General features: G+C 27.3%; 1 protein-coding gene across 2 annotated transcripts in view; it reads right to left on the reverse strand.

Annotated features, from left to right (window-relative positions):
• Positions 1-27,672, reverse strand: part of Gdap2 (ganglioside induced differentiation associated protein 2) — a 266,573-nt gene that overhangs the window by 41,625 nt on the left and 197,276 nt on the right. The gene's annotated exons all lie outside the window — the stretch shown is intronic.

Below are 27,672 nucleotides of genomic sequence, written 5' to 3' on the forward strand. Positions count from 1 at the left end.
AACAGCCCAATGATTTTTTACTTGTTTTAAGTATGTATCAAACATTTTACGAACCAAACGTGGATATAAAGTTCAATGACCGTACATATAAGTTCAATATAAACTAAAGCAAAAGAATTTTTTAGTACGGTTCCCAAAAGTTGTCAAAAAGAACTACTGTATGGTAAAAATGGTAATGATTTGGCGCTAATAGTTTTTCCTTTACATTTGGTTCAGTTTTTCTTCTATGAGAGAGTACAATTTCTTGAGTTGTAGTTATAAAGTACACCAAGGCAATAAGTTTTCCTAGTTTTAACAACGCTTTGTCCAAATCTCAAAATGTGAAGTACAATTTTGTTCAATTTTCGCAGGAAGTATTTTATTCTTCCTATAAATCAATTTATTTATTTTATGTGTGATTAATAATCTACATTTTTAATGAATGTAGTTTATTCTACCCATAAATCAATTTATTATTTTATGTGCAATTAATAATCTACATTTTTATTGTAAACAAAAATATGTGTAATGAGCTCTTTAAGTGCAACTACCTTACACACATATGCCATGGAATCTGTTATACACCAGTCCGCCATTTTGTTATGTGTTATAACACTTTTAGCAGAGTTACCAAGATAACTTACGAAACACGTGCTTTAAATATGCACCCTTTGCACGATCGACATGTCATAACAATAATTATTGAAAAGAAAAAACATGATATTAATTGTAAATATGTAATAAATGATCTTTGTACATATGAAAGAATTTAAGTTATTAAATCCCATTTTAAGTTATGTTTTCCTTTTCGTGTTTAATGTTTATTTTTGGCTTCAACGTTTGAAATAGTGTCCTGACCACCAGTGCGTCCAACAGTTTCTGGAAAATTTTGTTCTACACTCCGCGTTTCCCAGATACATGTTGTATACCAAATTGTAGGTATTGATGCCCTCTATCAATATCCGTTGTCACTTTTGTGTACGAAGTCCATTCCTGGCCTCAGCGCTGGAAATACTGTCCTGACCACCAGTGCGTCCAATAGTTTCTGGAAAATTTTGTTCTACACTCGGCATTTCCCAGATACATGTGGTATACCAAATTGTAGGTATTGATGCCCTCTACCAAGTTCCGTTGTCATTTTTGTGTACGAAGTCAATTCCTGGCCTCAGCGCTGGAAATACTGTCCTGACCACCAGTGCGTCCAACAGTTTCTGGAAATTTTTGTTCTACACTCGGCGTTTCCCAGATACATGTGGTATACCAAATTGTAGGTATTGATGCCCTCTACCAAGTTCCGTTGTCATTTTTGTGTACGAAGTCCGTTCCTGGCCTCAGCGCTGGAAATACTGTCCTGACCACCAGTGCGTCCAACAGTTTCTGGAAAATTTTGTTCTACACTCGGCGTTTCCCAGATACATGTGGTATACCAAATTGTAGGTATTGATGTCCTCTACCAAGTTCCGTTGTCATTTTTGTGTACGAAGTTCATTCCTGGCCTCAGCGCTGGAAATACTGTCCTGACCACCAGTGCGTCCAACAGTTTCTGGAAAATTTTGTTCTACACTCGGCGTTTCCCAGATACATGTGGTATACCAAATTGTAGGTATTGATGTCCTCTATCAATATCCGTTGTCACTTGTGTGTACGAGGTCCATTCCTGGACTCCACGTGGGAAATAGTGTCCTGACCACCAGTACCCAATAATAACCAAGCTAAATAACATTGAACAGGCACATGTGGCACACCAAATTGTAGGTAAAGGTGTTCTCTATCATATTCTGTGTATAAATCGTTGTTTTTAAGCACGGAAATACATAAATTTCATTAAATATTCTGTCTGTCCGTCTTATATTAATTCAGTTTTTGTCGTCTCTGTGTCACCCTGTTATTTTTTCGATAACTCTGTTATCGAAAGTTAGCGACGTCGCTATCTTCACGCAGGTACATTTCTGAGGGTTTCAAAGCTTCTTTAAGTGGTTTCACTGCAATGTGGAACGCCGTTCGGACTCGGCTATAAACAGGAGGTCCCTTGTCATTGAGCTTAACATGGAATCGAGCAGCATTCAGTGATAAGAGAGAAGTTCACCAATGTGGTAACACAATGGACTGAATAGTCTAAGTGTGCCTGATACATCGGGCTGCCACCTAAACTAACGTAACCATGCATCACATTCACAATAGAGATGATCAAAACATAAGTGATCTTATTTGGACAAGAACGAATGGTCCAAATAAGATCACTTATGTTCAGATTACACCCAGAGAAGGAATATGATTGCGCCAAATTTGTTTCAAGAGCATAATGTTACTATTTCACGGGGATCATGAGAGTAAATCCTACGTCGATCACATTTCTTACGGTATGGTCACACTGGGCAAATATTTGACAGAAATCGTCACAACAGTCAGACAATTTTAACTCATATTGTATATATAACGTTACGATAGGAGTGTTGCCCAAAACCGGTATCCAGATATTTCGAAAAATCTCCTGGAAAAAGTTTGACATTCATTTTGGTCAAATATTTGCCTAGTGTGACCCTTACCCAGCAAAAAAAAAACGTCGCCAAAAAGTAGTGGAAATATACTTTTTGGATCCGAAAGTGGTACAAAATTGGCGCAGAAGCGATAAATCTAACATGGGCTTGTCATAAGACGTATATTCACCATTTTAATAGCCGTTGCACTGAATTTGCACCACTTTTTAAGATGTGAACCGAATTGAGTGTTTTGGATACGAATTAAAAAAAATTGTGATATTTTGCCAAATAAATAATTTTTGTAATTTTTTATGATTTTTAATGCATTTTAACGCTTATCTGAAACGTTTGACATCATATGTTTTTAAAACAATTCACATTTTTTCTAGAATGGATTTAGCATTCTTTTTTTTGACAAAATTTAAATAATTTTTTTTTGACAAAATTTAAATAATTTTTAACCTATTTGAAACAAAAAAGTTAAAATTACCCTTTAAAAATATGAAAAAAACGAGTTATAAACAATTGAATTAAAAGAACTTCCTGTGTAGTTAAAATAAAGAATATCTTTGGGAGGACATTTTTGAAAGTGCTTTTAAAGTTGTTTAATTTTTCAAATTTTTATGGTGACTAGGTTTGATTATATTTGGCGTATTTTTTTTAATTATTTGAATATATCAATTGTCATTGTTAACCGGTTAATCAAATAACAAATAACCGAATGAATACAACACAAATCCATTATCTTTTGTCTATGGTGAATATAATAGGAGAGAGAGCGCAGGCTCTTACAGTTGTTGCCATAGACTATAGACTTTAGATAGATGAGCCATGAGTGTCAAACTATTTTTGACAGTTCCGGAGATTAAGAATAAACGAGAAAAATAAGAGCACGCTTACAATCTCTTTCGTTTTCCTTTTTGTAGTTTGCCAATTTTACACAAAATTAGAACGTGTTTGATGCAACAGAGGATTTATAAATAAATTAATAAATTAAAAGTTCATATTTGAACAAAAAATTGTGACCAAAACCGCGAAAATACGAAATTTAATTTTGAGCAGCATTGCTCTTTACGATCAACACAAAAGCAAATGCACGAAAATTAATGTTTGGGACTGACTCTTTACGAAAAAATCAAAACGAAATGTCAGAAAATTAATTTTTGGAACTGACACATTGTTTTTAAAGAGAATAGTGGATCATCTATCTAAAGTCTATAGTCTATGGTTGTTGCCATAGACTATAGACTTTAGATAGATGAGCCATGAGTGTCAAACTATTTTTGACAGTTCCGGAGATTAAGAATAAACGAGAAAAATAAGAGCACGCTTACAATCTCTTTCGTTTTCCTTTTTGTAGTTTGCCAATTTTACACAAAATTAGAACGTGTTTGATGCAACAGAGGATTTATAAATAAATTAATAAATTAAAAGTTCATATTTGAACAAAAAATTGTGACCAAAACCGCGAAAATACGAAATTTAATTTTGAGCAGCATTGCTCTTTACGATCAACACAAAAGCAAATGCACGAAAATTAATGTTTGGGACTGACTCTTTACGAAAAAATCAAAACGAAATGTCAGAAAATTAATTTTTGGAACTGACACATTGTTTTTAAAGAGAATAGTGGATCATCTATCTAAAGTCTATAGTCTATGGTTGTTGCTGCTTAAAATAAAATTTCTCACTATCACTCATTTCTTCCTTACAGTTGAGGAATGAGAGCTACTACTAGCACTTTTAAGGAAAAGGTGAAATTGTATATGTGTGTGTGTGTGTGGGAATTTGCAACTTCACCCGACCAAAGTGTGGAGAAATGGCGAAGGTTCGCTAAAGCCAAAATTTTTATAACGCGCACATTATTCGAGAAAAGTTCGATAATAGAAAAATTTCGAACGTTCGTTGTATCGAAATAATAACGAATATTTTTCGGCTTATTTTTAATGTTGCAGGTCCGCCATGTTTGTTTTTGACAAAGAAAGAGAAAAAAAGTCATTTCAGTTTAAGAAACTGTAAAGTGCGGATGAAGCGTCTAAGCGAATCTAAAAGAGGTAAGTCATTACATTTACAGTTTGTCAAAAAAGTGTTTTGACAATGGGATAAAAATTATGTTTTGTTCCAAAATTAAATATAATGGAATTTTAAAAAAAATATTTTATTATGTATTTTGCAAAGTATACATACGTACACAGAATTAAAAATTTTATAAAATATTTAATATTTCAATTATTTCTAGAAGTTGAAATAGTTGGCAATGTCAAAAGACTTTCTTGACATACTGTATATATCTTTTAAAAAACTACCAATTTTCTTTCTTGTTTAATTTGCAGATGTATTCAGGAAAATGTTACTCATTGATTATAGTGCTTTTCAATGGCATAGCCACGACCGGCTTAATAAGAAATTCCGCACAAAGAAGTCAATGCAGTGCCTTAAATCACTTAAAATATATAATTCTAAATGTAAATATTTTAAGTATTTTGTTCGCAACACTAATATCTATATTATTTTGTATTATATTTATATATATAGAGCCACCGTGGTGCAATGGTTAGCATGCCCGCCTTGCATACACAAGCTCGTGGGTTCGATTCCTGCTACGACCCAACACCAAAAAGTTTTTCAGCGGTGGATTATCCCACCTCAGTAATGCTGGTGACATTTCTGAGGATTTCAAAGCTTCTCTAAGTGGTTTCGCTGGAATGTGGAACGCCGTTCGGACTCGGCTATAAAAAGGAGGTCCCTTGTCATTGAGCTTAACATGGAATCGGGCAGCACTCAGTGATAAGAGAGAAGTTCACCACTGTGGTATCACAATGGACTGAATAGTCTAAGTGAGTCTGATACATCGGGCTGCCACATAACCTAACCTAACCTACCTAATTAAAGGGTGATTTGTTAAGAGCTTGATAACTTTTTTTAAAAAAAAAAAACGCATAAAATTTGCAAAATCTCATCGGTTCTTTATTTGAAACGTTAGATTGGTCCATGACATTTACTTTTTGAAGATAATTTCATTTAAATGTTGACCGCGGCTGCGTCTTAGGTGGTCCATTCGGAAAGTCCAATTTTGGGCAACTTTTTCGAGCATTACTACATTATATATATATATATATATATATATATATATATATATATATATATATATATATATATATATATATATATATATATATATATATATATATATATATATATATATATATATATATATATATATATATAATGTAGTAATAAAATAAAAACAAACCTGCAATTTTTCTTCTACTATACAACTTTTAATAGGAACAAACAGTATAGAAAACCTTCGAAAGCGGAATGATATCGAATACGAAAACGAATTCGAAATAGATTCGTTAACGATCAATTATAGATATCGCGAAACCTTCTTTAACGAATCGCTAGCAAGCCTTCGAAAACGAAGTGTTTGCTGGCAGTAAGAGCACGACAGATGAACGTTTTTCGAAATTTTTTCGAACCATTCTCGATATCGTTTTCGATAGTTTTCTTCGAGAAAAAACCGAGAATATCTCTATATCGAATACGATAACGAACGTTGTGGTCAGGTGGGAGTATAGATAACCTTCGAAGCCGAAATGTTATCGAACTCGAAAACTTTCGATAACGAATCACAAGCAAGCCTTCGAAAACGAAGAGTTTGCTAGCAGTAACAGCACGACAGATGAACGTCTTTCGAAAATTTTTCGAACCATTCTCGATATCGTTTTCGATAGTTTTCTTCGAGAAATAACCGAGAATATTTCTATATCGAATACCGATGAATTCTATACTTTACAATTGTATTTGTTGTTGTAGGATTTTGTTTTCACCAAACCTATAAAGTTAAAAGATTTATATATGTATGCCTTTGTATATCAATGAGTTTATCATTTACGAGTTTGGAAGATTACTAATATGAGAGCATTAATTTTGACAATGGCTTGTGGTGGGGAATAAGTCTCAACGGCGTAATTTTTGTAATGGACTTTGATAGACTAAAATAGGCTCACCATTAGGATTCTTGGGGAGTAAAATATGAAAATTCTTTTATAATGGTTATTCGATTTAATTTAACTTATTTTGAATTTAATTTAATTAATTCCAATCTAGATTCTACCATAATTTAATTTAATATTATTTTATTTAAATTATTTATCATCGAAAAAAAAAAACAATGTTGAATTTCGCTAAACAAATCCAAACATTTCAATCGCCTTATCTAGGCACTCCTTAATGTGAATATTCTGTGGCAATTCCCATAAAGAATGAATGAATAAAATGCCCACTACGTCAATGCAGTAAACTTAGCCTGTTTCTTTATTTACACCATTGTCTTGGCCTTAAATTCTGCGTAATGAATTGATTTGTCTATCTTGCGGTCTTTGTGCTCATCCTTTTATCTGAATTCTTAGCTATGCGCCACCAATCAAATGCAATGGAAAATTTTGTATCACGTCATCCATCCACGTAGTGGTAATGGCGATACCATATGTTTGTTAATCATTGTCCTCATTATTGTCAATAATGAGGACCGTATGTTTAACAATTAACTGTAAAATTTTATTTATTTTAATGTATTTTGTTAAACAAAAAAATTTAATTTATAGGATTTCTATTTAATTTTTATACCCTCCCCCATGTGATGGGGGTATATTAACTTTGTCATTCCATTTGTAACATATCGAAATATTGCTCTAAGACCCCATAAAGTATATATATTCTGGGTCGTGGTGAAATTCTGAGTCGATCTGAGCATGTTCGTCCGTCCGTCTGTTGAAATCACGCTAACTTCCGAACGAAACAAGCTATCGACTTGAAACTTGGCACAAGTAGTTGTTATTGATGTAGGTCGGATGGTATTGCAAATGGGCCATGTTGGTCCACTTTTACGTATAGCCCCCATATAAACGTACCCCCAAATTTGGCTTGCGATTGCTCTAAGAGAAGCAAATTTCATCCGATCCGGCTGAAATTTGGTACATGGTGTTAGGATATGGTCTCTAACCATCATGCAAAAATTGGTCCACATCGGTCCATAATTACATATAGCCACCATATAAACCGATCCCCCTATTTGGCTTGCGGAGCCTCTAAGAGAAGCAAATTTCATCCGATCCGGTTGAAATTTGGTACATGGTGTTAGTATATGGTCTTTAACAACCATACAAAAATTGGTCCACATCGGTCCATAATTATATATAGCCCCCATATAAACCGATCCCCCGATTTGGCTTGCGGAGCCTCTAAGAGAAGCAAATTTCATCCGATCCGGCTGAAATTTGGTACATGGTGTTAGTATATGGTCTCTAATGACCATGCAAAAATTGGTCCACATCGGTCCATAATTACATATAGCCCCCATATAAACTGATCACCAGATTTGACCTCCGGAGCCTCTTGGAAGACCAAAATTCATCTGATTCAGTTGAAATTTGGAACATGGTATTAGTATATGCTCTCTAACAACCGTGCAAAAATTGGTCCACATCGGTCCATAATTATATATAGCCCCCATATAAACCGATCCCCCGATTTGGCTTGCGGAGCCTCTAAGAGAAGCAAATTTCATCCCATCCGGCTGAAATTTGGTACATGGTGTTAGTATATGGTCTCTAAGAACCATGCAAAAATTGGTCCACATCAGTCCATAATAACATATAGCCCCCATATAAACCGATCCCCCGATTTGGCTTGCGGAGCCTCTAAGAGAAGCAAATTTCATCCGATCCGGTTGAAATTTGGTACATGGTGTTAGTATATGGTCTCTAACAACCGTGAAAAAATTGATCCACATCGGTCCATAATTATATATAGCCCCCATATAAACCGATCCCCCGATTTGGCTTGCGGAGCCTCTAAGAGAAGCAAATTTCATCCGATCCGGCTGAAATTTGGTACGTCGTGTTAATATGTGGCCTCAAACACCCATACAAAAATTGGTCCACATCGGTCCATAATTACATATAGCCCCCATATAAACCGATCACCAGATGTGACCTCCGGAGCCTCTTGGAAGACTAAAATTCATCTGATTCAGTTGAAATTTGGTACGTGGTGTTAATATATGGCCTCAAATATCCATATAAAAATTGGTCGAAATCGGTCAATATTTATATATAGGCCCCATATAAACCGATCCCCAGATTTGACCTCCGGAGCCCCTTGGAAGACCAAAATTCATCCGATTCGGTTGAAATTTGGTACGTGATGTTAGTATATGGTATCCAACAACCATGGAGGAATTGGTTCATATCAGTCCATAACTATATATATAGCCCCAATATAAACCGATCCCCAGATTTGACCTCTGGTGCCTTTTGGAGAAGCAAAATTCATCCGATCTGGTTGAAATTTGGTATGTGGTGGTAGTATATGATATTTAACAACCATGCCAAAAGTGGTCCATATCAGTCCATAATCATATATAGCCCCCATATAAACCGATCCCGAGATTTGGTTTTGGAGCCTCTTGGAGAAGCAAATTTCATCCGAGTCAATTTAAATTTGGTACATTGTGCTAGTATATGGCCGTTAACAACCATGCCTAACTAGGTCCATATCGGTCTATAGTTATATCTAGCCCTCAGATAAATCGATCCCCAATCACACAAAAATTGGTCCATATCAAGTTCATAATTCTATATATCTCCGATATAAGCGACCCCCATATTTAAATTCTAGCTCTCTACGTACCGAGCAAAAAGTCCATATCGATTCGTTATTATTTGTAGACTTAACTATACATAACTTTTTTGTCTAATATATACCATGTATGGACTAACTCACAATTTAGAAAACGATGTTAAGAAGTTTTAACATACCACAACCAAAGTAATTCGATTGTGGATGACAGTCTTTCGTAGAAGTTTCTACGCAATCCATGGTGGAGGGTACATAAGGTTCGGGCTGGCCGAACTTACGGCCCTATATACTTGTTTTACTTTAACTAAATTTAGTGAATTTTCATTTATTAGTTGAGTATGAATACCTTTATTGATATTTTATAATCTCGGTTGGCAACTCTAGCAAACACTGTCAACCATAATAATGCAGAGTTGTTTTTACAGAAGTACTCACATAATGTCTTAACAAACAAGCAAGCAAAATAAACAGGCTTATTTAAATGACCGAAAAATTTATGAGATTATTTTGTTGATTATTTTTTGTTTTTTAAATTTAAATATTATTTTTTTTAATTTGTCTTTAATTTTACCGAATAAAACAACAGTCGTTAAAACAAAAATACAATACACGCATGTTTTTCGTCTTTGTTCTTAGCTGGTTATGGCATGACGTTAAATGATAATAAATTTAACAGATGCTAGATGTATTCTTCTGGTGTTTGAATGACAATGAAGAATCTTGTTTTTGTTGTTTTTTTTAACGAAATTTAAGATATCAATGGTTCACGTGTCAAGGAAACTCTTATCAGAAGCCATTTCTGTTTTACTAAAACCAACAAAATCCATGAAAAATCAAAAACTCAAATTGCCTAAATCCACAATTCTTACAAAGGCTTATGTGTTTTTTGTTGCAATCTTACGAATTTCCTTCCAATAAGCAGACAATTCAAATAAGTTTTGTTTATATTTCAAAAAATACTGCATTATTTATCATCATATCGCACTTCGCATCAAATCAAGAACGCAGAATAATCCTGTTGTTTTGAAATTTTGACCTAGAGAAAAACACTGAATAGATTTGTTTACAGTTGCTAGAAAAAATGTTTACATTTGCCATTATTTGTATTTCGAAGAACATAATCCATGGGCATTTGAAATGGATAGACTTTTGAAGTTCGCAAATATTGCATATAATTTATTTGTTGGCAAAAGAAATTTATTCCACTAAAAACAATATAAACAATTGAATAAAAAATAAAAAAAAAATAAATTGTGAATTTTTATTTTTTACGACTTGATATTTTTATAAGTGGATAGATATATTCATCAAAGTAGATTTATGGGCATGTGGCAACTCTTTCGCACATATGTTTTTTATTTACTACTATTTTTGAATTAAACGTTTATGTACCTTAGTTTACAACCCTGAATTGTAAATTTTTTATATTTTAATTAAGTAGTTCATAAATGAGTCTCAAACAACTCACAACTTGTAAGTATAGTTCAAAAGTGCCTTTAGAAAAAATTGTACGAAAATTTCTATAGCCGATTTAACTTAATTTTAGTTCAGGACAATTTTAGATTGGTGGTTACTTTGATGACATGAACTAAAAATGAATAAAAAGTTTTATAGACATGAAGTACACAACTTTAATAAATTAAATAGTTCATATTTTTCTAAAATTAGTGAATCTTACTTAAATTCTGATCTTAAGTTTCTAAAATGAGAAAATTGTACTTAGGTTAGGTATGGTAGCAGCCCGATATTTCAGGCTCGTACTTATTGTGCTTACACAGAAAAAGGCTAAACTGTTTTATAGGAAGAATGAACTACCTACCTCTCATAGAAGAAAAATTAACTAAATATAAAAAAAACATTGCGCCAAATCATTGCCATTTTGAGACATGCTTAAAAAGAGACATATTTCAAAAATAATAGAAAGTCCTTATAAGAAATAATTTTTTTCCAGTAAAAATTAGCGTTAGTTTAACTGCGAACTTTTTTTTTGTCGGTGAATGTATGTTATGCTATGAAAACATTCTTCTGCTTTAGTTAGCATTGAATTTATTTGTACGGTCATTGAAATTTATATTCACTTTTAGTTCATAACATTTTTGAGACATACTTAGAATAAAAATTCAAAATAAACTAAAAAAAAATAATTTTTTGCAATAAACCTAAGCTAATTTTAGCATCAGTTTAATAACGGTTTTTGGGAAAATTAACCTATTTTAGTCCATAAAATGTTTGCGAAATACTTGGAATAAGGAAAATTTCATTGAGATAGGTAAGACTTCTTAAAACTTCTGCTGAAATCAAAAAAACAACAACTTCTTAAAAAATGTTAAAAATAACCCTAAAACAAAATCAATTTTTTTGCAATCAATCCCCGTTTATTTTAGCATTAGTTTGACAACATACTTTTTTTCTGTGTAGTCACCATCATTACAGAGAGTATGGGAATAACCACTGAAAAACTTTTTGGTATTCGGTTGAAACTGGGATTGAACCCATGACGTTTTGTATTCAAAAAAGGAATTGTCTTACTCATACACGTTGTCTGTGCCATGCACCGCCGACGGATTTGTCTAACGATTATTTTAAGACTTTTCATGGCCAAAGAAAAACGAAAGCCGTTCATGAAGTCACAGTGAACATTCCGTTTTGATTTTTTTGTGAATATTTCCGTTTCATTTTGTTAGCGTTCATTCACGATTTTGGAACGTAATTTTTTCTAGTAGCGTACTGAATATGTACACATAGTTTTTTTTGTAAATTATTTTACATAATTTTATTATTATTATTTTTTTTTAATTTTTAAAATAAATATTTTTTTCTAGCACATACACATAGTTTTTTTTTTTATTATTTTACATAATTTTATTTTTTTTTTAATTTTTAAAATAACATATACATAACTCAATGAATTCCCAACAAAAAATGTTCCCATGCATTATTTTAAAGTCATTCTTCAATTTTTGAAATTGAGAGCTTTGCGCTCCAAACTCTCTCTCGGACCAATCAAATATTTAAGTCTGCGACCTTTGTTAAGAGGAAATATTTTAGCACATATAATGACACGAGCATATTACTAAATACTTACGGCTATAAAAAAAAAACGGCGAGACAATAAATGAATGAAAATAAAAATGACAACAAAGAAAATATGCAAAATAAATTCGAATAGAAACTATAGCAAAACAAATTCTTCAATAAATAAGGTGCCGCAGTACTTGGGCATGAGTTCGATATGCTGCGATTTTATTCACACTCTATGAGCATTATTGTTGATTTCATGTTATGGCTATTTTCGGTTGAAAATTTAAAAATAAATTTTTAAGCACGCACATAGGACACAAGCCATGTGTAAGGTCATCCATCCATGGCAAAAATTGATATGCAATAACAAACAAAACGAAATATTTGATTTTATTTTTATGCCAATTTTATTTTGTAGAGAGAGAGAACAAAACTATGAACGAAGGTGACCATACGTCAATTGTGTAGTGTTGATGTATTATTACATACACAAACACAAGCATTATATTTAAAACAATTTGGATGACGTCATTTGAGCTTCGAATGCAAAGTGCATTGAGTGCATTCCGAGTGCCAGAGAGAAAAGACAAAGAGACCATTTTGCATTGGTGATATCAAACAGTGTTGTCAACATAGATTCATCATCGATGGTTCAATTAATGAGTAATACGCAGCACAAATGAGCTTTATATTTGCATAGCATTTCATTTATGATGAGGTCATTTAGTATGCAAGCGTTTTAATATTGAATTTAATGAAGAAGTTTGCATTGGTGATGGATTGGTATATTTAGGAGAAGATTTGAATAATAATAATAATAATTAATAAGAACAAATGTCAAGGTGTAGAGGAAAAAATAAGCTTATTTTTCTAAAAAAAAACACATAAAAATACTTTATATTTTAATTTTCTATCATAGTGTGGTTTTTAATTCAGAAATTTATCAAACACACAAATGTCTGTTAGATTTTCCGGTACAATGGCAATACATTTAAGAGACACATTGACGTAAACTTTATGTTATTATGTTGGCAGGGATTTCTGGTGCTTCAAGTTTCCATAGACAAAACTGTGACTTCTTCTAAACAGTATTTGTGGCAATATCAAACAGTGTTGCTAATTTAAATTCACCACCGGAAAAAGCTAATGAGCAATATGCAGCAAAAATGAGCTCTAAATTTGCAACGTAGAATTTTTTTAGAAAAGAAAAACGAAAACTTTTGACAAAAATAAATTAAAAAGCAATTTCTCATCGCTATCTTATAAAAAATTTTAAGGAGTTCGATTATACTATGTACACACAAAAAATAACTGCAAATAAATATTAACAACTTTATTTGTATGTAAAATCTGCTGATGCTCAACAAATTTGTCTATTGAATATGAAGCATTTGTTGTTGAAATGTGTTTGTAGATGCTTGACAGAAGAAATAATAGAAATATTCTGAATTTTCAACAAATTATTTTGTTGCCTAAAATAGTTAACTGCTATCAATATGAAAACAAAAATACAAGACTGGTTACGCGCACATCGCTGAGAATATGTACGAAAGCTAAAAGAATTGTGAGAAGAATAGCATATAGCGAATATAGCACTGGGCAAAAAGTTGTCAAAATTCTTACTAGACACTGGACTACTCAAATTCAAAATCGTCATACATTTACAAAAATGGGTACAGAATTTTACACACAAAAATGTTACACGTTCCCCGTCCAAAAAGTAACATTTTGGTCATATTCCTTCTCTACTTACAAATTATGCTATTGAGAACACAAATTATTTGTTGCCTTCTGATGGTAACGATTGCTAACAACTTTTTTGTAATAATGGTTATTAAAAGTGCAAATTAGTTTGTTGCAGGAAAATTAACAAATTTTGTAATTGGTTTTCCAACAAAAGTTATTGGTTCTCAAACTTATTTTTATCTGTGTATAATTCGTATACTTGTGCTAATCCTTTTGTATTTCATCGTTTTAAGTAACTTCTTAAAAATATTAAGGCATCCAAATTTTTATGACATAAAATCGATCTTGTCATATTGTCGATGACCTTTTATCATCGTCTTTTATTTTATGTGGCATGAATTCTATTTCACCTGAACTCATTGTTCAGATGAGGACCTGATCGCTTAACTCGATTTTTGATGAAATTGTGCTGTTTGTATAATATATACAAACATGTATAATAAATTCTTACTCAAGGTGTTTATTATCTCAATTTGTTGGATATGAAATTAAGGTCCGTTTTCATTGAATGACGACTCCAATTTATTAAAAAACAATCTGAGAAAGTTAAAAATTTAACAAATCGGGTTTAGTTTTTCGGAATCCCAAAAATCACGGGACTCAAAAAAAATCCTAGTATTTTCGGGACGGGATTTATTCCGGGTGACAGCCACAGTTGCAACTCAAGCCAAAACTAAAAACGAAAAAAATCTAATTTTGTCAAAATTTTATTTCTATTGATAATTTTGTCAAATTTGTATTTCTATTCATAATTTTGTCAAAATTTTATTTCTATAGAAAATTTTGTCAAAATTTTTTGTCTATGGAAAATTTTGTCAAAATTTTATTTCTATAGAAAATTTTGTCAAAATTTTTATTCTATTGATAATTTTGTCAGTATTTTATTTCTATAGAAAATTTTGTCAAAAATTTATTTTTATGTTTTTTTTTTCTATGGAAAAATTTGTCAAAATTTTATGGCTATGGAAAATTTGTCAAAATTGTGTGTGTATGTTATGGAAAATTTTGTCAAAATTTTATTTCTATAGAAAATTTTGTCAAAATTTTATGGCTATGGAAAATTTGTCAAAATTATGTGTCAATGGAAAATTTTGTCAAAATTTTATGGCTATGGAAAATTTGTCAAAATTATGTGTCTATGGAAAATTTTGTCAAACTTTTATGGCTATGGAAAATTTGTCAAAATTTTTTGTCTATGGAAAAATTTGTCAAAATTTTATGGCTATGAAAAATTTGTCAAAATTGTGTGTGTATGTTATGGAAAATTTTGTCAAAATTTTATTTCTATAGAAAATTTTGTGAAAATTTTATGGCTATGGAAAATTTGTCAAAATTATGTGTCAATGGAAAATTTTGTCAAAATGTTATGGCTATGGAAAATTTGTCAAAATTATGTGTCTATGGAAAATTTTGTCAAAATTTTATGGCTATGGAAAATTTGTCAAAATTTTTTGTCTATGGAAAAATTTGTCAAAATTTTATTTGTATTGAAAATTTTGTCGAAATTTTATTCTATTGATAATTTTGTCAGAATTTTATTTCTATAAAAAAATTTGTCAAAAATTTATTTTTATGAAAAATTTTGTCAAAATTTTATTTATATAGAAAATTTTGTAAAAATTTTATGGCTATGGAAAATTTGTCAAAATTTTGTGTGTATGTTATGGAAAATTTTGTCAAAATTTTATGGCTATGGAAAATTTGTCAAAAATTTGTGTCTATGGAAAATTTTGTCAAATTTTTATTTCTATTCATAATTTTGTCAAAATTTTGTTTCTATAGAAAATTTTGCCAAACTTTTATTTCTATAAAAATTTTGTCAACATTTCAAAAATTTTAATTTTATAGAAAATTTTGTAAAAAATTTATTTCTATAGAAGATTTTGTCAAAATTTTATTTCTATAGAAAACTTTGTCAAAATTTTATTTCTATAGAAAATTTTTTCAAAATTTTATGGCTATGGAAAATTTGTCAAAATTTTGTGTCTATGGAAAATGTTGTCAAAATTTTGTGTCTATGGAAAATTTTGTCAAAATTGTATTCTATTGATAATTTTGTCAGAATTTTATTTCTATAGAAAATTTTGTCAAAAATTTATTTTTATGAAAAATTTTGTCAAAATTTTATTTCTATAGAAAATTTTGTCAAAATTTTATGGCTATGGAAAATTTGTCAAAATTATGTGTCTATGGAAAATTTTGTCAAAATTTTATGGCTATGGAAAATTTGTCAAAATTTTATGGCTATGGAAAATTTGTCAAAATTTTGTGTGTATGTTATGGAAAATTTTGTCAAAATTTTATTTCTTTAGAAAATTTTGTCAAAATTTTATTTCTATAGAAAATTTTGTTAAAAAATTTTATTTCTATAGAAAATTTTGTCAATATTTTATTTCTATAGAAAATTTTGTCAAAATGTTATTTTATAGAAAATTTCATCAAAATTTTATTTCTATAGACGGTTTTGTCAACATTTTATTTCTATAGACGATTTTGTCAAAATTTGATTTCTATAGAAAATTTAGTCAACATTTTATTTCTATAGAAAATTTTGTCAAAATTTTATTTCTATAGAAAATTTTGACAACATTTTATTTCTATAGAAAATTTTGTCAAAATTTTTTTTCTATAGAAAATTTTGTCAAAAATTTATTTCTAAGGAAAATTTTGTCAAAAATTTATTTCTATGGAAAATTTTGTTAAAATTTTATTTCTATAGAAAATGTTGTCAAAATTTTATATTCATATATAATTTTGACAACATTTTATGGCAATGGAAAATTTTGTCAAAATTTTATTTCTATAGAAAATTTTGTCAACATTTTATTTCTATGGAAAATTTTGTTAAAATTTTATTTCTATAGAATTTTATTTCTATAGAAAATTTTGTCAACATTTTATTTCTATAGAAAATTTTGTCAACATCTTATTTCTATAAAAAATTTTGTCAACATTTTATTTCTATAGAAAATTTTGTCAATATTTATAGGAAATTTGTGGAATAATTCTTAGTTGGAGAGGAATAATTTTCAAAATCTACCAAAAAATCAAGAATTTTACCAATCTACCAAACAGTAAAAAATCTACCAGTATTGGTAGAATTATACTAACTGTGGTAATCGTGGTGACAGCCCTATTAGAAACCCAAAGGTGCCAAAATTTTGTGCAAAATTGTTATACATATGTCCACTTATGAGAGGTTAATTTGAATATGATAATATAGCTTACGCCTAAGGCCTAAGTTGTAATCTTTTAAGAGAGTTCAATTTAGAGAGGTTTCACTGTATCCACGATGGAGACTGTAATCTTATAAAATCTATATAAAATATTGTACATTTGAAAAAATTAAAATAAAAAAGAAGCTGAAGTCGTTCGACTAATTAATTAGACCACAAATATTTCACATACATGAATAACTATCTATACACTGAGAAAGATATTGTCGTAAGTACAAAGGTTTCTTGATCTTTCTTGAGTCTTTTTATTAGCATAGAAAATACATTTCTTTAGAGTTGGGTGGTTCGACTTAAAAATGGGCATCTTTACATAAAATAAAATTCTGTGTTAATATATAAATATATGTTAGAAACTTATGAGCACAAATTAACAAATTTTAGGAAAATACCAACTATTTTTTAGCGACTTTCGAATTAAGTAAAATTGTGTACTTCATTTGTATGAAACTTTTTACTCTCATTTTTAGTTCTCACATTAAGAAAAATTTAACTAAAACAGATTGTATTTTATGAAAATTTCGTTGCTTTTTTTTGAGAGCAGCATTATTAATTTGCCTATGTATATTTCCATGATATTATTTTATTTGAAAATTTTTACAACCCTTTCTGTTATCAAATAAAAGCGATTTTTAATTTTATGTGAATTTACTTTGTTATCATTTATTGGTAATTTAGAGCAAACAATAGAAGATATCGATACAAAAATCTTGCCAAAAAAATTAATATGATATCAAAAAATCTCTAAATAGCAATGTTATAATTACTTTAATCAAATCTGCTTTTGCACCAAAAGATCAAAAAAAAAATAACAACAATTTTAAACAACAAATAAATTAATAAATACACGAGCCACGTAGTTAATACGAATGTTGGATTGTTGAAATGTTTTGTGGTCATACATGAAATTGTATCCAGCGCTTTTATCTACAAACTGTAAATTTAAGGAACTCAATTCATTTCGTCAACCTCAAACACCTGAACCTGAGATCTCAACAATACGATGCCGATTTTTTGTCATTAATGTTGATTTTAAATTCAAAATTAATGAATATTTTTTTTTTTTTGAAAAGTTTTGTGTGAGAAATCAACAACAATTGTCATCTCCAAGTGCAACGAACCGTAAAGCGCATATTGCTTTAGATATTCACTGAGTTGTGAGATTGTGAAAATATCTCACTTTTCTCATTGAGTTTATTAGAGTGGATCTTAAGATAAGAGAAGAGTTTAGTTATTGTTGGTCAAGGGATAATTATTTTTATCTAATTTCTAGATCTGAATCGCTTATAAAAATTGATACAATCGAATAGTAAAAATTTTAAATAGACTTTTCATCTTGGCTTTCATTTGAGTTCTATTTTGGCAAACTTAAAAATCGATTATCCCTTTTTAGCCAATATGAAAAGTCGATTTGGGAGTATAATACGTGTGGATATATCCAATTCCATGATTACCGAAAGTCTTTGGTTTAAAAAGGTCGATAGCTCCCATACAGTTTATGGCCCGATTCGAACCAATATGGAAAACGGATTGACCTTTACTTACGTGTATTAACCCTTAGTTGCCTGGTATTGCATATATGCAATTTTACAATCTTTGCTATTATTTCAATTCGGTTGTGGCAAACTCTAAAAACGATTGTTCCTTTTTAGCCAATATGAAAATTCGATTTGGAAATATGAAAAAAGTCGATTTGTCTAACTTTCATGATCGAAAGTGTTTGGTTTATAAAAGGTCGATAGCGAATCGATCCCACGATTCGAACCAATATGGAAATACGAACTAACCTTTACTTACTAGCTTTAACCCTTACATGCCTGGTATTGCATATATGAAATTTAGTTTTTTTTCTCTATCAGGACCTATTCTCTTATATATTTTTCCACCATTTTGAACGCCTTTTCACTCGTTTGAAGTCATAGATTTGATTCCAAAGGTTTTTTGTTCAGAATTGAACCAAAATTTGGCTTTGCTATCATAAATATAAACATATATATTTTTATGGCGAAGACACTTCTCCGAAGAGTTCGAATATACCACAACGTATTCCTTTAAAATGAAATTATTTGTTTTTATTGTTTGAGGTTGATAGTCATCATTCATCTCTGTTTTCAAAAGCCAATGGACTCATGAACTACATTGACTACGTTGTGGACCAACATCCTGTGATTCATATTCCAAATGTTTCATTTTACCTCGAGAAGCAAGAAAAATAAGTGTATTTTCTGGTTAACTGCCTGCCCTCAATTATTTTGAATTATATATAGTAATCGGTAGCACATTGCGTCAATTGGCAATCTTTTGGATGTGTAAGTCATGCCATATTCAGCAAAAAAAAGGAAATTGTAAAATTTTTTCTTGTTAAAAATTTAATTTTAATTTTCTATAGAATATTTAATATATATAGAAATAAAATTTTGACAAAATTTTCTATAGAAATAAAATTTTGAAAAAATTTTCTATAGAAATAAAATTTTGACAAAATTTTCTATAGAAATAAAATTTTCACAAAATTTTCTATAGAAATAAAATTTTGACAAAATTTTCTATAGAAATAAAATTTTGATAAAATTTTCTATAGAAATAAAATTTTGATAAAATTTTCTATAGAAATAAAATTTTGACAAAAATTTCTATAGAAATAAAATTTTGATAAAACTTTCTATAGAAATAAAATTTTGAAAAAATTTTCTATAGAAATAACATTTTGACAAAATTTTCACAACAGTTTCTATAGAAATAAAATTTTGACAAAAATTTTTATAGAAATAAAATTTTGACAAAATTTTCTATAAAAATTAAAATTTTGACAAAATTTTCTCTAGAAATAAAATTTTGACAAAAATTCTATAAAAATAAAATTTTGACAAAATTTTCTATAGAAATAAAATTTTAACAAAATTTTCTATAGAAATAAAATTTTGACAAAATTTTCTATAGAAATAAAATTTTGACAAAATTTTCTATAAAAATAAAATTTTCACAAAATTTTCTATAGAAATAAAATTTTGACAAAATTTTCTATAGAAATAAAATTTTGACAAAATTTTCTATAGAAATAACATTTTGACAAAAATTTCTATAGAAATAACATTTTGACAAAAATTTCTATAGAAATAACATTTTGACAAAATTTTCGATAGAAATAAAATTTTCACAAAATTTTCTATAGAAATAAAGTTTCGACAAAATTTTCTATAGAAATAAAATTTTGGCAAAATTTTCTATAGAAATAAAATTTTTGACAAAATTTTCTATAGAAATAAAATTATGACAAAATTTTCTATAGAAATAAAATGTTGACAAAAATTTCTATAGAAATAAAATTTTGAGAAAATTTTCTATAGAAATAAAATTTTTGGCTAAATGTTCTATAGAAGTAAAATTTTTGACAAAATTTTCTATAGAAATAAAATGTTGACAAAATTTTCTATACAAATAAAATTTTGACAAAATGTTCTATAGAAATAACATTTTGTCACAATTTTCTATAGAAATAACATTTTGACAAAATTTGATATAGAAATACAATTTTGGTAAAATTTTCTATAGAAATAAAATTTTTGACAAAATTTTCTATAGAAATAAAATTTTTGACAAAATTTTATATAGAAATAAAATTTTGACAAAATTTTCTATAGAAATAAAATTTTGACAAAATTTTCTATAGAAATAAAATTTTGACAAAATTTTCTATAGAAATAAAATTTTGACAAAATTTTCTATAGAAATAACATTTTGACAAAAATTTCTATAGAAATAACATTTTGACAAAAATTTCTATAGAAATAACATTTTGACAAAATTTTCGATAGAAATAAAATTTTCACAAAATTTTCTATAGAAATAAAGTTTCGACAAAATTTTCTATAGAAATAAAATTTTGAGAAAATTTTCTATAGAAATAAAATTTTTGGCTAAATGTTCTATAGAAGTAAAATTTTTGACAAAATTTTCTATAGAAATAAAATGTTGACAAAATTTTCTATAGAAATAAAATTTTGACAAAATGTTCTATAGAAATAACATTTTGTCACAATTTTCTATAGAAATAACATTTTGACAAAATTTGATATAGAAATACAATTTTGGTAAAATTTTCTATAGAAATAAAATTTTTGACAAAATTTTCTATAGAAATAAAATTTTTGACAAAATTTTATATAGAAATAAAATTTTGACAAAATTTTCTATAGAAATAAAATTTTGACAAAATTTTCTATAGAAATAAAATTTTGACAAAATTTTCTATAGAAATAAAATTTTGACAAAATTTTCTATAGAAATAAAATTTTCTATAGAAATACAATTTTTGACAAAATTTTCTATAGAAATAAAATTTTTGACAAAATTTTCTATAAAAATAAAATTTTTGACACAATTTTCTATAGAAATAAAATTTGGCAAAATTGTCAATAGAAATAAAATTTTGTCAAAATTTTCTATAGAAATAACATTTTGACAACATTTTCTATAGAAATAAAATTTTGACAAAATTTTCTATAGAAATAAAATTTTGACAAAAATTTCTATAGAAATAAAATTTTGATAAAACTTTCTATAGAAATAAAATTTTGACAAAATTTTCTATAGAAATAAAATTTTGACAAAATTTTCTATAGAAATAAAATTTTGACAAAATTTTCTATAGAAATAAAATTTTGACAAAATTTTCTATAGAAATAAAATTTTGACAAAATTTTCTATAGAAATACAATTTTTGACAAAATTTTCTATAGAAATAAAATTTTTGACAAAATTTTCTATAAAAATAAATTTTTGACACAATTTTCTATAGAAATAAAATTTGGCAAAATTGTCAATAGAAATAAAATTTTGTCAAAATTTTCTATAGAAATAACATTTTGACAACATTTTCTATAGAAATAAAATTTTGACAAAATTTTCTATAGACATTAAATTTTGATAAAAATTTCTATAAAGATAAAATTTTGACAAAATTTTCTATATAAATAAAATGTTGACAAAATTTTCTATAGAAATAAAATTTTGACAAAATTTTCTATAGAAATAATATTTTGACAAAATTTTCTATAGAAATAAAATTTTGTTAAAATTTTCTATAGAAATAAAATTTTGGACAAAATTTTCTATAGAAATAAAATTTTGTCAAAATTTTCTATAGAAATAAAATGTTGACAAAATTTTCTATAGAAATAAAATTTTGACAAAATTTTCTATAGAAATAAAATTTTGGCAAAATTTTCTATAGAAATAACATTATTGACAAAATTTTCTATAGAAATAAAATTTTGACAAAATTTTCTACAGAAATAAAATTTTGACAAAATTTTCTATAGAAATAAAATTTTCACAAAATTTTCTATAGAAATAAAATTTTGACAAAAATTTCTATAGAAATAAAATTTTGACAAAATTTTCTATAGAAATAAAATTTTTGACAAAATTTTCTATAGAAATAAAATTTTGACAAAATTCTCTTTAGAAATAAAATTTTCACAAAATTTTCAATAGAAATAAAATTTTGACAGAATTTTCTATAGAAATAAAATTTTGACAAAATTTTCAATAGAAATAAGATTTTGATAAAATTTTCTATAGAAATAAAATTTTGACAAAATTTTCTAAAAAATAAAATTTTGATAAAATTTTCTATAGAAAAAAAAATTTAACAAAATTTAATATAGAAATAAAATTTTGACAAAATTTTCGATAGAAATAAAATTTTTGACAAAATTTTCTATAGAAATAAAATTTTGACAACATTTTCTATAGAAATAAAATGTTGACTAAATTTTCTATAGAAATAAAATTTTGCAAAATTTTCTATAGAAATAAAATTTTGACAAAATTTTCGTTAGAAATAAAATTTTGACAAAATTTTCTTTAGAAATAAAATTTTGACAAAATTTTCTTTAGAAATAAAATTTTGACAAAAGTTTCTATAGAAATAAAATTTAATTTAATTCAACAAAACAAAAAATAACTAAATCAATTAAATTGATTTTAAAAAGCAATTGAAATGAATTGATTCTAATAATTTATTCTACGTAATATCAATCCTTCTTGGGCCTTTCCTAAATGAAAAGCCGGAAATCTAACTGTCCCATACCAAAAACTAAACGCTTGATCTATGACGTTGAAAAGATATTTCCAATATACATCTGATTCATTTCGGGTAAATATCAGTATTTCTGTTTGTTTATATTATTTTCGGAAAATGTTAGTATTCTATTTATGGTCATTTATATTTTGGGTAATGTAGAAAATAAAATTTTCATCATTTGCCGATTACTCACCATCTGCATTTGCAGTGACTCAATGTTGATACGTTATTTTGTTATTAAAGATCAAATCAAATTGAATTCTTCCATAGCTATTTTTAGTTAACTTTTGGTCTATAATAAGCCACGAATGAGCCCCCAACTCCTTGTATTAAAATTTACTATAAATAAACTCTAAATAACAATTCCTTACTTGAAACAATGTTATTTGTATGGACATGAACAAAATTATATAGAAATGGAATGACTTGTGCCAAAGGCCGGCGAGTTACCATTGAGGTCATAAACTTTCCACAATGACGATAGCAAGTGAACATGAACACCATGTATCCTGTCGAGTGTTGACGTCATTAGACGCACATTCAAAAGAGGGCCAGGATGAGTTGCTATCGTTGTTTTGGATTCATAGTAGAAAAATGCAATGTGAACTTTAGCCGATACTCTGTCGCCAGACAGTCAATAGCAGTTATAAAAGAAAGGAAATAGGATGAGAAGGCTGAGAAGGCTGAGGGAGGGGGGAACAATGGTACTCAAAGTTATGTACAATACGACTGTAATCGTTCAAGAGCTCTCATTTCCTTTAACTCACTCACTCACTCCCTCTCTTTTTCTCTGTGACATTTCAGATGATGACTATTGAAAAATTTCTACATTTCTGTGTCATATTTCAATGCATTTCGAAAGTTTTATTTAAATTGACATTTGACACTAGTAACCATTATTCTTGGCCAGTGTACTTAAAGTTTTACATTTCCGTTTCCTTTTGTGTGCTTAAATAAGATTTCCTATTTGTAACTAAGCATTTAAATGATTAATTGTTCTTAAATTGCGAATGTAATTTTGGAGAATTTATTTTTGTTTTGTTTTTGTGAAAATTACCAAAGGTCAGTTAATTGATTAGATGTGAGTTTTGCATGACTAAAGAGTTAATTGGATTTTTTCGAGCTTTTATAAAAACGGATATAGTTTTTGTTTTGCATGAAATTTACTTAAAAATTAAATTCAATAATTGCTACGTTTAGGAAGAACTAGAATTATGAAAATTTGACTTTGACCTCTTTTTGTTTTATTAGTTGCATGAAGATAATAAATTTGATAGCAGAATTCTTCACCGAATGTAGGCCAATGACAAGTAACACTTTTTTGTATAAATATTTTGTATAAAAAACCCAAACATCCAAGGAAAAAATTATGGCCTAATATCAAACACATTTATTTATCAATTATCAATTTTTGACAAAATTTACTATAGACATAAAATTCTTGACAAAATTTTCTAAAGAAATAAAATATTGATAAAATTTTCCAAAGAAATAAAATTTTGACAAAATATTCTATAGAAATAAAATTTTGACAATATGTTCTAAAGAAATAAAATTTTGACAAAATTTTTTATAGAAATAAAATTTTGACAAAATGTTCTAAAGAAATAAAATTTTGACAAAATTTTCTATAGAAAAAAAATTTTGACAAAATTTTCTGTAGAAATTAAAATTTCAACAAAATATTTGATAGAAGTAAATGTTGACAAAATTGAAATAAAAATTTGACAAAATTTTCTGTGGAATTTTTGACAAAATTTTCTATATTTGATAAAATTTTCTGTAGAAATAAAATTTTAGCAAAAGTTTCTATAGAAATAAAATTTTGGCAACATTTTCTATATAAATAAAATTTTCTATAGAAATAGAATTATTGCAAAATTTACTATAGAAATAAATTTTTGACAACATTTTTTAAAGAAATAAAAATGTTGGCAAAATTTTCTATAGAAATACATTTTTGATAAAATTTTTTATAGAAATAAAAATTTTGACACATAATACACTATAGAAATAACATTTTGCCAAAATAACAATAAAATTTTAACAAAATTTTCAATAGAAATAAAATTTTGACAAAATTTTCTATAAAAAATAAATTTTTGACAAAATTTTCTATAGAAATAAAATATTGACTATATTTTCTCTAGAAATAACATTTTTACAAAATTTTCTATAAAAATAAAATCATGACAAAATGTTCTAAAGAAATAAAATTTTGACAAAATTTTCTATAGAAATAAACTGTTGACAAAATTTTCTGTAGAAATAAAATTTCAACAAAATATTTGAGAGAAGTAAATGTTGACAAAATTGAAATAAAACTTTGACAAAATTTACTGTAGAAATAAAATTTTGCAAAATTTTCTGTAGAAATAAAATTTTAGCAAAATTTTTTATAGAAATAAAATTTTGACAAAATTTTCTATAGAATTAAATTTTTGACAAAATTTTCTATAGAAAAAATGTTCTATAGAAGTAGAATTTTGGCAAAATTTTCTATAGAAATACATTTTTGACAACATTTTTTAAAGAAATAAAAATTTTGGCAAAATTTTCTATAGAAATACATGTTTGACAAAATCTTTTAAAGAAATAAAAGCTTTGACACATAATACTCTATAGAAATAACATTTTGAAAAAATTTTCTATAGAAATAACATTTTGACAAAATTTTCTATAGAAATAACATTTTGACAAAATTTTCTATAAAAAAATTTTTTTTTGACAAAATTTTCTATAGAAAAAAAATGTTGACTATATTTTCTCTAGAAATAAAATTTTTACAAAATTTCCTATAAAAGTAAAATCATGACAAAATTTTCTATAGAATTAAAATTTTTGACAAAATTTACTATAGATATAAAATTGTTGGTAAAATTTTGTGAAGAAATAAAATATTGATAAAATATTCTATAGTAATAATATTTTATTTGTTATTTTGAACTCAGCTTTAAAACCATATTGATGACTAAACTACAAGAGTATATAGAAATAAAAAATATAGAAATAAAATTTTGACAAAAATTTTTATAGAAATAAAATTTTGACAAAATTTTCTATAGAAATAAAATTTTGCCAAAATTTTCTATAGAAATAAATTTTGACAAAATTTTCTATAGAAATAAAATGTTGACGAAATTTTCTATAGAAATAAAATTTTGACAAAATTTTCTATAGAAATAACATTTTGACAAAATAATCCGTAGAAATTACATTTTGACAAAATGTTCTAACGAAATAAAATGTTGAAAAAATTTTCTATAGAAATAAAATTTTGACAAAATTTTCTGTAGAAATAAAATTTCAACAAAATATTTGATAGAAGTAAATGTTGACAAAATAATAAATTTTTGACAAAATGTTCTATAGAAATAAAATATTGATAAAACTTTCTGTAGAAATAAAATTTTGGCAAAACTTTCTGTAGAAATAAAATTTCAACAAAATATTTGATAGAAATAAATGTTGGCAAAATTGAAATAAAAATTTGACAATATTTTCTGTAGAAATAAATTTTTGACAAAATTTTCTATAGAAATAAAATATTATTGTTGTTGTTTTTTTTTTTTTTTTTGATTTCAGCTTAAAACCATACATTGACTAAACTACAAGTGTAGCTTAACCAACAGAGGAAAAGAATGTTTGTCAAATTTATTTGGGCAAAGCCCTATAGACTGCAAGATGGTTGGATGGACGCACGTTTCGGAATTACCACATTCCTCATCAGCATCCTCTACTTGCAGCAAAACTATCAACCAATTACCAGAATAAATTCAGGCATTTCATTAAACCCAACAATGAACCACACTTGAACCTTCCGAAAAAAGGTCCATTGTTGGGTTTAATGAACTGCCTGAATTTATTCTGATAATTGGTTGATAGTTTTGCCGCAAGTAGAGGATTCTGCTGAGGAATGTGGTAATTCCGAAACGTGCGTCCATCCAACCATCTTGCAGTCTATAGGGCTTTGTCCAAAAGAGATTTGACAAACATTCGTTTCCTAAGTTGGTTAAAATTTTGGCAAAACTTTCTGTAGAAATAAAATTTCAACAAAATATTTGATAGAAGTAAATGTTGACAAAATTGAAATAAAAATTTGACAAAATTTCCGATAGAAATAAAGTTTTGACAAAATATTCTATTGAAATAAAATTTTGACAAAATGTTCGAAAGAAATAAAATTTTGACAAAATTTTCTATAGAAATAAAATTTCAACAAAATATTTGATAGAAGTAAATGTTGACAAAATTAAAATAAAAATTTGACAAAATTTTCTGTTGAAATAATTTTTTGACAAAATTTTCTATAGAAATAAAATATTGATAAAATTTTCTGTAGAAATAAAATTTTGGCAAAACTCTTTGTAGAAATAAAATTTTAGCAAAATTTTCTACAGAAATAAAATTTTGACTAAATTTTCTCTAGAAATAAAATTTTTACAAAATTTTCTATAGAAATAAAAACTTGACAACATTT

Source organism: Haematobia irritans, chromosome 5 (genome assembly GCF_050003625.1).
Source record: "Haematobia irritans isolate KBUSLIRL chromosome 5, ASM5000362v1, whole genome shotgun sequence".
Lineage (NCBI taxonomy): Eukaryota > Metazoa > Arthropoda > Insecta > Diptera > Muscidae > Haematobia > Haematobia irritans.